We start from the raw sequence: 12,995 nt of genomic DNA on the forward strand, positions 1-12,995 counted from the left end.
CATGATCGGTCTGAGTTGAGATCCAGAGGAGAGAGGACCGCTGTACTCTCCTTTGATTATTCTTTCCAACCACACACCCTGCACCCCACCCTGTTCACCTAGAAGGAACAGCATGAGCAGAGCATACTCCCATAACTCCATATAAAGGAGTGGGGCATCACAACACAACTTGAGTAATGGTTGCAGAAACTGCTGCGTCTCCAGACTGTGTGGGGTGTCCAGGTGGATGCAGTTGCGGCTTGAGATTTGAGTTGTTCTATCACATCTTTCAATTCTGTCACTATACAGCTGGAAGCTCTATACAGGGAATGATGTAAATGATCATAAGACAAGGGAATGAAAGCATTAAGTGTCATGACTGCATTTTGTCCATTTTACAATTTAGTAGAGTGACTTACAGTAAGCAAGGACAACACAATGCATCAAATATAGGAGGATCATAGGTAAAACCAAGAACCTATCATCAGTCTAAACAGTATAATATACAAAAAAACATGACATGGGTCTCTTTCTTTTTTTTTCTTGTCTAGACATGGCCAGAATATATATTTTTAGGTATTTAAATACCTCTCATAGCATCCAATATCTCCATGACGTTGGTTTCCTTCAGGAGTTTGTTCTTCCTCTGAAGCTCCTTCAACTGAATGTCAATATCTGAATTAAAATAGGAGATACAGTCATTTGAACACATACCTACAATAGGCGGAAATGTAAATCTATGTAGAATGTTCTCTTTACTTTGTAGTGACTGACATGGATTGTCATAGCAGGACATACAATATCATGTTGGAAAGGGTGTGGTTCCACTGAATCCAGCAATATCAAGAGTAGCTTTAATACATGGAGTTGTGTCTCTAAACGTATATGGTGTCCCAAATGGGGAAAACATGAAACAGTCTTAATGAGATCTACTGTATCACATCGATTAGTTTTATTTTCAATTCACTTATCAAGGGTGGAAAAATATTAACAAATTCACTTGAGTAGAAGTCCCAAAAATGTATGAAATGTCCCAAACTTTAGAAAATTTGAAATTGTATGCAACTTCAACAATAGTGCAGAGAAAGATTCAGGCCTACAGAAGAACTACTAAGAATTATTTAGCAAACCTGGCTTGTTTTCTTTCAGGAGTCTGTTTTCCCTCTGAAGCTCCTTCAACTTCTTTAGTGCCACACTCCAGTTCCTGGGCAGCTGGTCCTCATCTGAGGACTCCTCATTGGAGTTGGTCAACTACACCAAAACACAGAAAATCAAATAATCGTCTTCTCTGTTGCAGCAAAATTGACAGGAATTACTACATCAACTCAAAATAACACACTTCAAATCTAAAGTTTGTAAATAGTGACATGTATTTGACCTCTGAAGATGCTGCCAGATGCTTTTTAAGCTCTTCGATCATGTGATCTGCTGCCTCTTTTTCAGAAGGGACAGCCTTTTTGCCCTCTCTGTGAAAATGACAATTTATGTTTTAATAACAGGGATGTGTAATAATATCCAGTCTAATACGTTACAGAATCAACTGCACCACTGATAGATCCTAACTAGCTCCATCATTTTGTAAATAATCAAAACCAATATAGTTTGACAAGTGTGATCTGTGCACTTGGCCAATTATTAAATATATTTAATTATCTGGTATTTGTTTAATTATCTGCTAGTAATTCGGGTTACAGACTCAGAATGTCATAACATTATAGATATTTTTAATGAAGGATTTACAAAAATAAATAATTGAAAATCAAGCAAATTCTATCACAAAAAACAGACTTTATAACAGTGGGTAAAAACATGAGAAACAGAAATGGCATTACTTTTTTAAAGTGCATTTAGGTGTCATACATGCCTTTTTTATTGGTATTGTTGACAATAAAGTTGAACCTTGCTATTTATCTAGGGAATTACCTTTTTTAATGGAACTTCCTCCTCCTCTTCCACTTCCTTCAACTTTGCGTTTGGCTTGACCCTCTTGGCTGCCTCTTGCCAGATGTCTTCACCCTTAACGAAGGCCTGTCTTTTCTTGCAAAGATCACTGCAGTTGTCTATGTGAGAAACATGAAATCAAATTAAAATGTTAACTATGGGCTCTCTTTTGAGATCACATAATGTTAAATTACCCATTTTCTCTTTCTTTTTTGATCAAGTCAACTTTTTATCAAGTTAGGCTAGTATAGAAGTTCTCAAACATTTTCATGTCAAGGACACCCAAATTAATATGTATTTGGCCACGGACCCCCATCTGAAAATATGCTTTGGCTGAGACCACCCATACAAGATTTGTGTTGTTAAAAAGTAAGAAAAAGCAGACCTACAAGCTCACAGCTCAAGCTTGTAGATCTGCTATTTTCTAATAGCTGATTTATATAAGGTGTAAGTGGTTAAACTGATGCTACATTAAATCATTTTGCGGGGGACTCCTTGAAACCCCCTCAAAGACACCAAGAGAGTGTAGGAAAAGGTATTCACATTTTTTACTCTAAGTAAAAGTATCAATACTGCAATGTAGAAATACTGTGTTACAAGCAAGTTTTAAAATGTAGAAAATGTATTTGGGGCTGAAGTGGTTAATGCATGTTTTGCTTAACTAGTAACTAAGTTTTCAAATAATTGTAGTGGAGTAAAAGTACGATATTTGGCTCTGAAATGTAGTGGAGTAGAAGTAAAAGTACTGGAAATTGGACATATTCAAGTAAAGTAAAAAATACCTCAAAATTGTACTCAAGTACAGTACTTGAGTAAGTGTACTTAGTTACTTTACACCACTGTCAAAGACCCCTGGTGACAGATTAAATCAATTGCTATCAAGGTAATCCCAAGTAATATGATCAACTACTTACCACCAAACATTAAAACCTTGGCTGGATAAAACACGGGATCATCCTTTTTTTTTTTGCCGTTGTCCCATTTCACACTGAGCCATCCATTTTCATCCTCCAGGTTGGGGCATTCTGTGATTACTTTTGGACATGTTTGTTGATCTTCCATGCTCATGCTAGCCTGATTATCAGACTGAAGCTGCGTGTCCACTCAGAGAGTGGGCGGGGTCTATGGTAGCCTATGGAACCAGGCTACATCCATGCTAGTTTACCAACTTCCACAGTTTTGTCCGCCTTGAAATAATAAATTGCAAAGGCCATTGTGAAATCTAATCTAGGTCTGTCTTTTTCTCCTACCTGTTTAGAAATAGCCAACTGAACAAGAGTGGAGTATGAGAGGAGTGCACTGCACTCTGTTTGAATTTGGTTGCTTCTCATTGGGGGGAGGGGAGAAGAGCAATGGCAGAGAGCTGGCAGGTGTGTTCTCATTGAGCTCATCAGCCACATGGTAGCTAGCTAGCTGGCTGCTTGTTGTGTTACATTACACATGGCCAAACGTCGTGGACCTTATAAAAGATACTTGGAGGACACAGAAGAGATTCCAAGGACTACTAAGTACAGGTGGAAAGTTAATGCAAGTAACAGATAATCCTTTGATTTCTGCTTTAATTTCATGTTTATGTGAAAGATCAGAACACAGCGGTCACTTATAGAGCGTGCCAAAAATCCTGAAGGGGGCGTCAACAAGTGTCTTTTGGTAGCTGCGGACATCTTTGAGGGGTAAAAACCAGGTTGACTTAACATTGCCCAATGCCACGCCCAATGCCTCGCCTGGTATTCCTACACGTAACCTCAGTAAAACTATGCCTAAACATAACCTTATTCCTAAACGTAACCTCAGTAAAACGGTGCCAAAACATAACCTTATTCCTAAACTGAACCTCAGTAAAACTATGCCTAACCCTGAACTTATTTCAAACCTTATCCTCTGTAAAACAAATACAAGAATACAAGAACCGCTGGTCGGTGAGAAAAAATGGGGGCTAGCATGTTTTGGGGCGGGCTTCTGGTTACATCTCATCTCCCACCTTGTTACAAAACATGTTTACATATGCAGTGTTTAATCGCCTGGTAGAGACACTATTACAAGATATGATCAATTAAACTTAACATAATATCAAACCCCAACAGCCATTAAGTCATCAATAATGTTTATAGTGAATTGGAAGTACAGTTTAGAGACGTTTTGTGAACAGCACGTACCGACGTCAGGATTTACACACTGCTTTAGCTCCGTGTTCATTGCCAGATTTACAATTGTGTTTTCTGTAGGTTTTTAAACGAGGATAGCCGGCTTGTTTTGTGTGTAAATTGCTGCATGTTGAACTGCGTTTCCAAACTGTAATGGCGTCGATGTTTCCTGTACTTGGAATTCACTAAAACGTGTTCTATAAACATCATTGATGAATGAATGGCTTTTGCTTTTTGATATTATGATAAGTTTAATTGATCATATCTATAGAAAATGTAATAGTGTCTCTTACCAGGCGATTAAATCAGATAACCTTGGACCATTCATTGTGTTGGATCCTCTGTCCAGTCAGGACAACATTCCAATCGGACTCTTGTTTAATTTGCTAATGTAGCGTTCCTTGTCGAGTGGCAACAAGGTTCTGTGCCTGTGATCTGGCAAGCCATGACGCCTGCTTTTTAAATTGGTATACTTTAACACAGTGGTGTGTTCTACCGTCAGATGCTGTATACGCCGTACACTGTCCAGATTATTTTGGGAAGAAGCGTATACAGTCTAATAACCATTTCATCCATTGAAAACGCAAGAGCGTATACCTTGGACCACGCGCATCGTATCGTAGTGTATACCGTCCGAAAAAAACTAGAACACAACACTGCTTTAACAGCATATGAGTTTGAAAGCATTAACGTTAGCCGCATGCTAACGCTAAACGTCCGTTAGCTTAGCAACACGCTAACGGCTCATATTAAGTTGGTTTGGCTAATAATCATTAATCCCAACTAATGCTTTGGACATTATTATCAGGTTGCATTATGAACCAGCAGTTACACAATACAAGTAGCAGGCCATGCTAGCAGCTAACAACATACCAAGGCGGGTGCTGTAAACGACGGCCGTCCATTGGCTAGGACGGCCGTCCAGTGGCTTTAAAGTAGTGTCTCCCCATTGGCTGTGAAGTAGTGAAGGACAGCCAGGACAGCCAATAGCAAAAAAAGTGTTGAATACATGTCGGAAATCTGTCGGGTCAGAGTCAGAGTGAATACAGAGCCGCGCTTTCTTCACAATACAAGTAGCAGGCCATGCTAGCAGCTAACAACATACCAAGGCGGGTGCTGTAAACGACGGCCGTCCATTGGCTAGGACGGCCGTCCATTGGCTTTAAAGTAGTGTCTCCCCATTGGCTGTGAAGTAGTGAAGGACAGCCAGGACAGCCAATAGCAAAAAAAGTGTTGAATACATGTCGGAAATCTGTCGGGTCAGAGTCAGAGTGAATACAGAGCCGCGCTTTCAGCTGGCGGCTAAAAAATGTCATTGATTGAAATGTTAGAGACTAAAATGCAATTTATCATTATTTATTTTGGAAACGATATGTAATAATACATTTTCCAACTTTGGTTTTTATTCACCTGTTTGTACAATTACAGACATTATATACATAGAGTATAACTTTTTATAGTAAAATACTTTTACTGATTGTCCTATGTGTCACCTCAAATTAATCTGATCTGTCAAAGTTATTCACTGCCTAATAAATAAATAAATAAATAATGATTAATTTAAGTACTAAACTCATGCAGTTGGAGAGATGATATTTGTTTTAAATGCTACCTACTATGTACATTTATACTTATACATTACATCTTCCCTTGCCTAACAGGACAACACACAAGATCACATGAGCACTGCTTCACACAGAGAAGCTGATGATGTCAACAATGGGAACTCCTCCACACCTATGCTTTTGGATACTCGCATTCAACAGGTAAATGCACAATGACACAGTTTTAGCTTCACTGGCATTGTTTTATGTCCAAGTTATTGATCAAAGGCAACAGCTCTTGAAATATACCATGTCATTTGCCTAACAGAGTGTAATCATCTGTTGCCAGGATATCTTCTATTTTCCCCACTGACCCAAGTATTTGGGTCAGTTTACAATTCTGTTTGATCAATCTCACTTCTCTAAACTACAGTATGCCATCAGTAGATATTAGCATTTAATTCATGTCATATCTGCCTACCAGTGAAGATGAAGTTAACAATTCCAGCAGTGAAGAAGAACTCAATGCTCTTCCACAACCAGCCTGTTGAATACTGACATGCAAGAGCAAGAGGTACAGCCTCAGTGACCTGCAGTTTTAGCCTCATTGAAGTGTTTTTTGGTTGTTGTTGTTGAGCCAAGGCAGCAAAACCTTGAAATACGCTGGGCTTTGCACACAATTTACAGTACATGTAGTTATAGGTTTGCTGTAATACTGTAGTTGAGTGCATTCTTACTCCCTAAAGGAATGTTCAACTTAATTGTGGTACACTTTGACCTTTCATGTAGCCTAACCCGAGTCTAGATGAATTAATTCTCCAAACATGCATCAAGACTTTGGTTGCAGCGAACCTGCACAATTAAATTGTTCATTCAGTAAATGTTTCATTCTCTTTCCCTTGTTCACATGTAGAATGACAATAATGATGATCAGATCAACACATCACATGAAGAGCACATGAGTAACACTTCCAACAGTGAAGCCAGTGAAGATGAAGATGATGAACTCAACGCTAGCCGGTTGGATACTGACATTGAAGAGGTAAATGCACCATTATATGTATAATATGTTTACATATAATATTTTTACCTTGTTTATATAAATGTCCTACCCTTTCACCCATTCATTATTTTCCCTTGTTCATTTGTAGAATGAAGACCTGTCAGATTCTCAAGGGGACAGAAGTGAAGATGAAGACGTGTTGCAGGGGAATAGTAGTGGAGAATTTCCAGTGCTATGTAGACAATATTTCAATGACAAATTGATAGTAGATACTGTAAGCCCATTAAATAAAATGAGTGAATTTGTAGACAATCAAAGCGATCTATGGGTGAACTGTAGCTGCTGTTTTCACCTGGTCAGCAGACACAGATATGTGATGTGCCTAGATCACCTGAGGAAGCTGCAGTGTGTTGCCTAACAATGTTTTTTTTTTCATGTCATTACACTTTTTTGATTGCATGATGTGAAGTTGAGAACGCACGTAGTAGTGCAAGTCTGAAGTGAGACAGTTTCAAAATTACAGCATCTGTAAAAGTGACATTCACTTCCTATTTCTAACTCCCAAATTTCTATATCCTTTAGTGTTGTTAAATAGAGACAATATGATGGGTGAAATTTAGACTTTCAAAGATGAACACATTGCCACACACACCAGTCTGGTGCAGAATCAAAGGTTGTGTGATAGTGGAGTCCTTGGGATAGATGACTTGACACTAAGTTGGAATTGTGATGGTGCACCAGTGTTCAAAAGCTCAAAATGCAGTATTTGGCAGATTCAGTGTCAGATTATTGAACTGAAACCGGAAATGAGGAAAAGGCATGTGTTGATGCAAGCATCATGGTTTGGGCCAACTAAACCATCCATGTTTGCATTACTAACACCATTTGTTCAAGAAGCCTCATCATTAGAAACTGAAGGTATTACGTGGCAAGACAGACAGGGAAACGGCCATGTTTCTAGTGTTTGTGCTGATGTGTAGCTCTGACTCTGTGGCCCGTCCATTGCTTCGTAATACTAAACAGTTTAATGTTTTTTATGGCTGTGACTTTTGTTTACGCAAAGGTGGTAGATCATATCCATATGAACAACCTGAACCCCCACTTGAGAGAGATAATTTCAGTCATGCAATGTCAGGTACAACTGATGAGCCAGTGTATAGAGTAGCCAGTGTATAGAGTCAAAGGACCATCTCCTTAAATACTTCCAAATTATAAAAGGCTTCATTCCAGAATATCAACACAATGTGTGCCTGGGAGTCACTAGGCAACTCTCTAAATTGTGGTTTGAGTCAACAAACAGTGGATCTCCCTGGTACATTGGCAATGAGATTGATGAAGTTGATAGGCGACTTGAAAAAATCAAACCACCTGTTGAGATCACTAGGACACCAAGGTCACTGTTGAGTGTTAGGAGGTTCTGGAAAGCTTCAGAGTGGCGAGCATACTAGTAGTAGCAATGCTACTGTACCATTCATCCTAAGATATCATAACATCATAGAAAAGGTAAGAAAACCGTGGTCCAAAATTCCCCTTTAACCCCTAATTCTGCTTTCGTGAAATAGGCATGTTTTTAAATTACTTTTTTTTGGGTGGAAAATGAAAAAATGAAATAAGAAAATGGGGTGCTAACAAAAGCCTGAGTAGATGTTTTGACCCCAAACTTGTTTGAAATACAATCATACAAAGTGCAATTTCACAGGTTCCATTTAAACATGTCTCCACTAGATGGCGGTATTGGATCATATTCAACAGGAGCATCGTAGACAAATCCTCTATTCTGGGTAAACAATTTAGAAATGTACTCCTCCCATCCTGGTTGCTTCTAGTCTACATTTTCAGATTGGAAATGTATCAAATAAGCCAAATATTTATTTGACTCCCATCTGAAATGATTTTCTACCAGGGAGGGACCCCGGTCAGGGGATTTTAGTATAATCTCACATTCTATTCCAATTCACTTTTTAAACAATTATTTTACTGATTTTCCTTTCAGACCCCAAATTAGATATTGCTCAATTTTTCAAATATTCACTTCCAATTTGAAGCTCAGATTATACTAAGATCCCCCGGGCCTGTGAAGGTATTTTAGTATAATCTGAAGGCGGATTCACACTGCGGCCTTGAACCAGCCTTGAGGCTGGTTGGAAGGAATACCTGGGAAGGAATTGGTAAAGCTAGCATCTATTATAAGTGTACTTTGTGAGAAGTTCTAGATTTTTGGAATGGTATTAGGTAAGGGTATAGCTTTTAAAAAAACATTGCTAACAAGTTAGGCTCGCCCCCTATTGAAAACCTTATAAAACTTCTCACAAAGTGCACACGCTTTACCAATTCCTTCCCAGGTATTCCTTCCTATCAGCCTCAAGGCTGGTTCCAAGGCCGCAGTGTGAATCCGCCCTAAGATTCAATTCAAATTCACTTCTCAAGTCTATCTTACTGATTTTCGTTTCAGAACCAAAATAAAACATTGCTTGTTTCTGTCTGCTTCTGTGATGTATGTCCTGTAATGTACTTTGTGTAATGTATTGTGTATGTCCTGCCTGTATCTTGAACGGTGACGTCATGGACACAAAGCAAATTTCGGTGAAAGCTGACAATAAAGTTGTATCGTATCGTATCGTATCGTATTGCTTCATTTTTTTAATTTTCTATCCCACCAAAAAATCAGGAAAATGCTCCATTTTTCTGATATTCTGCTTAGTATTTTGGCTTCTTTTGATTTGGGACTGACACTGAGAAAAGCTCAAAATAGTTTTTTTTTTACAAATCTTTCATCCCAGAATAAAAATCAAAGAATGTCTTTGCCATTTTTCCAATTTTCTAGCCTACCCAAAAAAATCAGAAAAATGTTTCGTTTCGGTAAAATTTATTTTACCGAAACGAAAGTTAAATCCGAAAAAATCACTAAGTGTGGAGGCCAAAATCGTCCCCCCAAAAACCTGTTAGGAGTACGTTTCAGGCAGTGTTGTGTTCTAGTTTTTTCTTGAAGGTATACTATGATTATTCCCTGCCTCCCACACGCACGGCATGCGCGCGTCTATAATTAATTAAATGTAAAAAATGATGTGAACATTTTCCACACGCAATATGCTTTGTAGGCCTACTGACTTTTTCTTACTGATGTCTGATCACCTGAGCTCAACCACTTCCAAGCTTAGATGCATTTTCAATGCAACAAACTCGGCCAGGCCGACTCAGGCCCAGTTTCACAGTAACACTGAGTAGCCTACACTTACAATATGCTTTGTACTGATTTTCTACTGTTTCTAATGTTAATCACCCTGTAACTCAACCACTTCGGAGCTGCTTTTAGCCTTGGATGCATTTAAAAAATACATATATATTACCATAGAAGTGCAAATTTTTCGTCACCAGCATTTTTTCGTCACCAGCATTTTTTGTCATTTTTCGTCACCAGCATTTTTTCGTCACCAGCATTTTTCGTAATTTTTCGTCACCAGCATTTTTTCGTCACCAGCATTTTTCGTCATTTTTCGTCACCAGCATTTTTTCGTCACCAGCATTTTTCGTAATTTTTCGTCACCAGCATTTTTCGTAATTTTTCGTCACCAGCATTTTTTCGTCACCAGCATTGTTTTCGTCACCAGCATTTTTTCGTCACCAGCATTTTTCGTCATTTTTCGTCACCAGCATTTTTTCGTCACCAGCATTTTTCGTCATTTTTCGTCACCAGCATTTTTTCGTCACCAGCATTTTTCGTCATTTTTCGTCACCAGCATTTTTTCGTCACCAGCATTTTTTTCGTCACCAGCATTTTTCGTCATTTTTCGTCACCAGCATTTTTCGTCATTTTTCGTCACCAGCATTTTTTCGTCACCAGCATTTTTCGTCATTTTTCGTCATTTTTCGTCACCAGCATTTTTCGTCACTTTTTGTCACCAGCATTTTTCGTCACCAGCATTTTTTCGTCACCAGCATTTTTCGTCATTTTTCGTCACCAGCATTTTTTCGTCACCAGCATTTTTTTCGTCACCAGCATTTTTCGTCACTTTTTGTCACCAGCATTTTTCGTCACCAGCATTTTTTCGTCACCAGCATTTTTCGTCATTTTTCGTCACCATCACCAGCATTTTTTCGTCACCAGCATTTTTTTCGTCACCAGCATTTTTCGTCATTTTTCGTCACCAGCATTTTTTCGTCACCAGCATTTTTTTCGTCACCAGCATTTTTTTCGTCACCAGCATTTTTCGTCATTTTTCGTCACCAGCATTTTTTCGTCACCAGCATTTTTCGTCATTTTTCGTCACCAGCATTTTTTCGTCACCAGCATTTTTCGTCATTTTTCGTCACCAGCATTTTTTCGTCACCAGCATTTTTTCGTCACCAGCATTTTTCGTCATTTTTCGTCACCAGCATTTTTCGTCATTTTTCGTCACCAGCATTTTTTCGTCATTTTTCGTCACCAGCATTTTTTCGTCACCAGCATTTTTCGTCATTTTTCGTCACCAGCATTTTTTCGTCACCAGCATTTTTTTCGTCACCAGCATTTTTCGTCACTTTTTGTCACCAGCATTTTTCGTCATTTTTCGTCACCAGCATTTTTTCGTCACCAGCCTTTTTCGTCATTTTTCGTCACCATCACCAGCATTTTTTTCGTCACCAGCATTTTTTTCGTCACCAGCATTTTTCGTCATTTTTCGTCACCAGCATTTTTTCGTCACCAGCATTTTTCGTCATTTTTCGTCACCAGCATTTTTTCGTCACCAGCATTTTTCGTCATTTTTCGCCACCAGCTTTTTTTCGTCACCAGCATTTTTTTCGTCACCAGCATTTTTCGTCATTTTTCGTCACCAGCATTTTTCGTCATTTTGCGTCACCAGCATTTTTTCGTCATTTTTCGTCACCAGCATTTTTTCGTCACCAGCATTTTTCGTCATTTTTCGTCACCAGCATTTTTTCGTCATTTTTCGTCACCAGCATTTTTTCGTCACCAGCATTTTTCGTCATTTTTCGTCACCAGCATTTTTTCGTCACCAGCATTTTTTTCGTCACCAGCATTTTTCGTCATTTTTCGTCACCAGCATTTTTCGTCACCAGCCTTTTTCGTCATTTTTCGTCACCATCACCAGCATTTTTTTCGTCACCAGCATTTTTTTCGTCACCAGCATTTTTCGTCATTTTTCGTCACCAGCATTTTTTCGTCACCAGCATTTTTTTCGTCACCAGCATTTTCCGTCATTTTTCGTCACCAGCATTTTTTCGTCACCAGCATTTTTTCGTCACCAGCATTTTTCGTCATTTTTCGTCACCAGCATTTTTTCGTCACCAGCATCTTTCGTCATTTTTCGTCACCAGCATTTTTTCGTCACCAGCATTTTTCGTCATTTTTCGTCACCGGCATTTTTCGTCATTTTTCGTCACCAGCATTTTTTCGTCACCAGCATTTTTCGTCATTTTTCGTCACCAGCATTTTTTTGTCACCAGCATCTTTCGTCATTTTTCGTCACCAGCATTTTTTTGTCACCAGCATTTTTCGTCATTTTTCGTCACCGGCATTTTTCGTCACCAGCATTTTTCGTCATTTTTCGTCACCAGCATTTTTTCGTCACCAGCATTTTTTCGTCACCAGTATTTTTCGTCACCAGCATTTTTTTGTCATTTTTCGTCACCAGCATTTTTTCGGCATTTTTCGTCATCAGCATTTTTTCGTCACCAGCATTTTTCGTCATTTTTCGTCACCAGCATTTTTCGTCATTTTTCGTCACCAGCATTGTTTTCGTCACCAGCATTTTTTCGTCACCAGCATTTTTCGTAATTTTTCGTCACCAGCATTTTTTCGTCACCAGCATTTTTTTCGTCACCAGCATTTTTTTCGTCACCAGCATTTTTCGTCATTTTTCGTCACCAGCATTTTTTCGTCACCAGCATTTTTCGTCATTTTTCGTCACCAGCATTTTTTCGTCACCAGCATTTTTTTCGTCACCAGCATTTTTCGTCATTTTTCGTCACCAGCATTTTTCGTCATTTTTCGTCACCAGCATTTTTTCGTCATTTTTTCGTCACCAGCATTTTTTTCGTCACCAGCATTTTTCGTCATTTTTCGTCACCAGCATTTTTCGTCATTTTTTGTCACCAGCATTTTTTCGTCACCAGCATTTTTCGTCATTTTTCGTCACCAGCATTTTTTCGTCACCAGCATTTTTCGTCATTTTTCGTCACCAGCATTTTTTCGTCACCAGCATTTTTTTCGTCACCAGCATTTTTCGTCATTTTTCGTCATTTTTCGTCACCAGCATTTTTTCGTCACCAGCATTTTTTTCGTCACCAGCATTTTTCGTCATTTTTCGTCACCAGCATTTTTCGTCATTTTTCGTCACCAGCATTTTTCGTAATTTTTCGTCACCAGCATTTTTTGTCATTTTT

The sequence above is a fragment of the Gymnoscopelus microlampas genome (genome assembly GCF_963454915.1).
Source record: "Gymnoscopelus microlampas genome assembly, chromosome: 9".
Classification (NCBI taxonomy): Eukaryota; Metazoa; Chordata; class Actinopteri; order Myctophiformes; family Myctophidae; genus Gymnoscopelus; species Gymnoscopelus microlampas.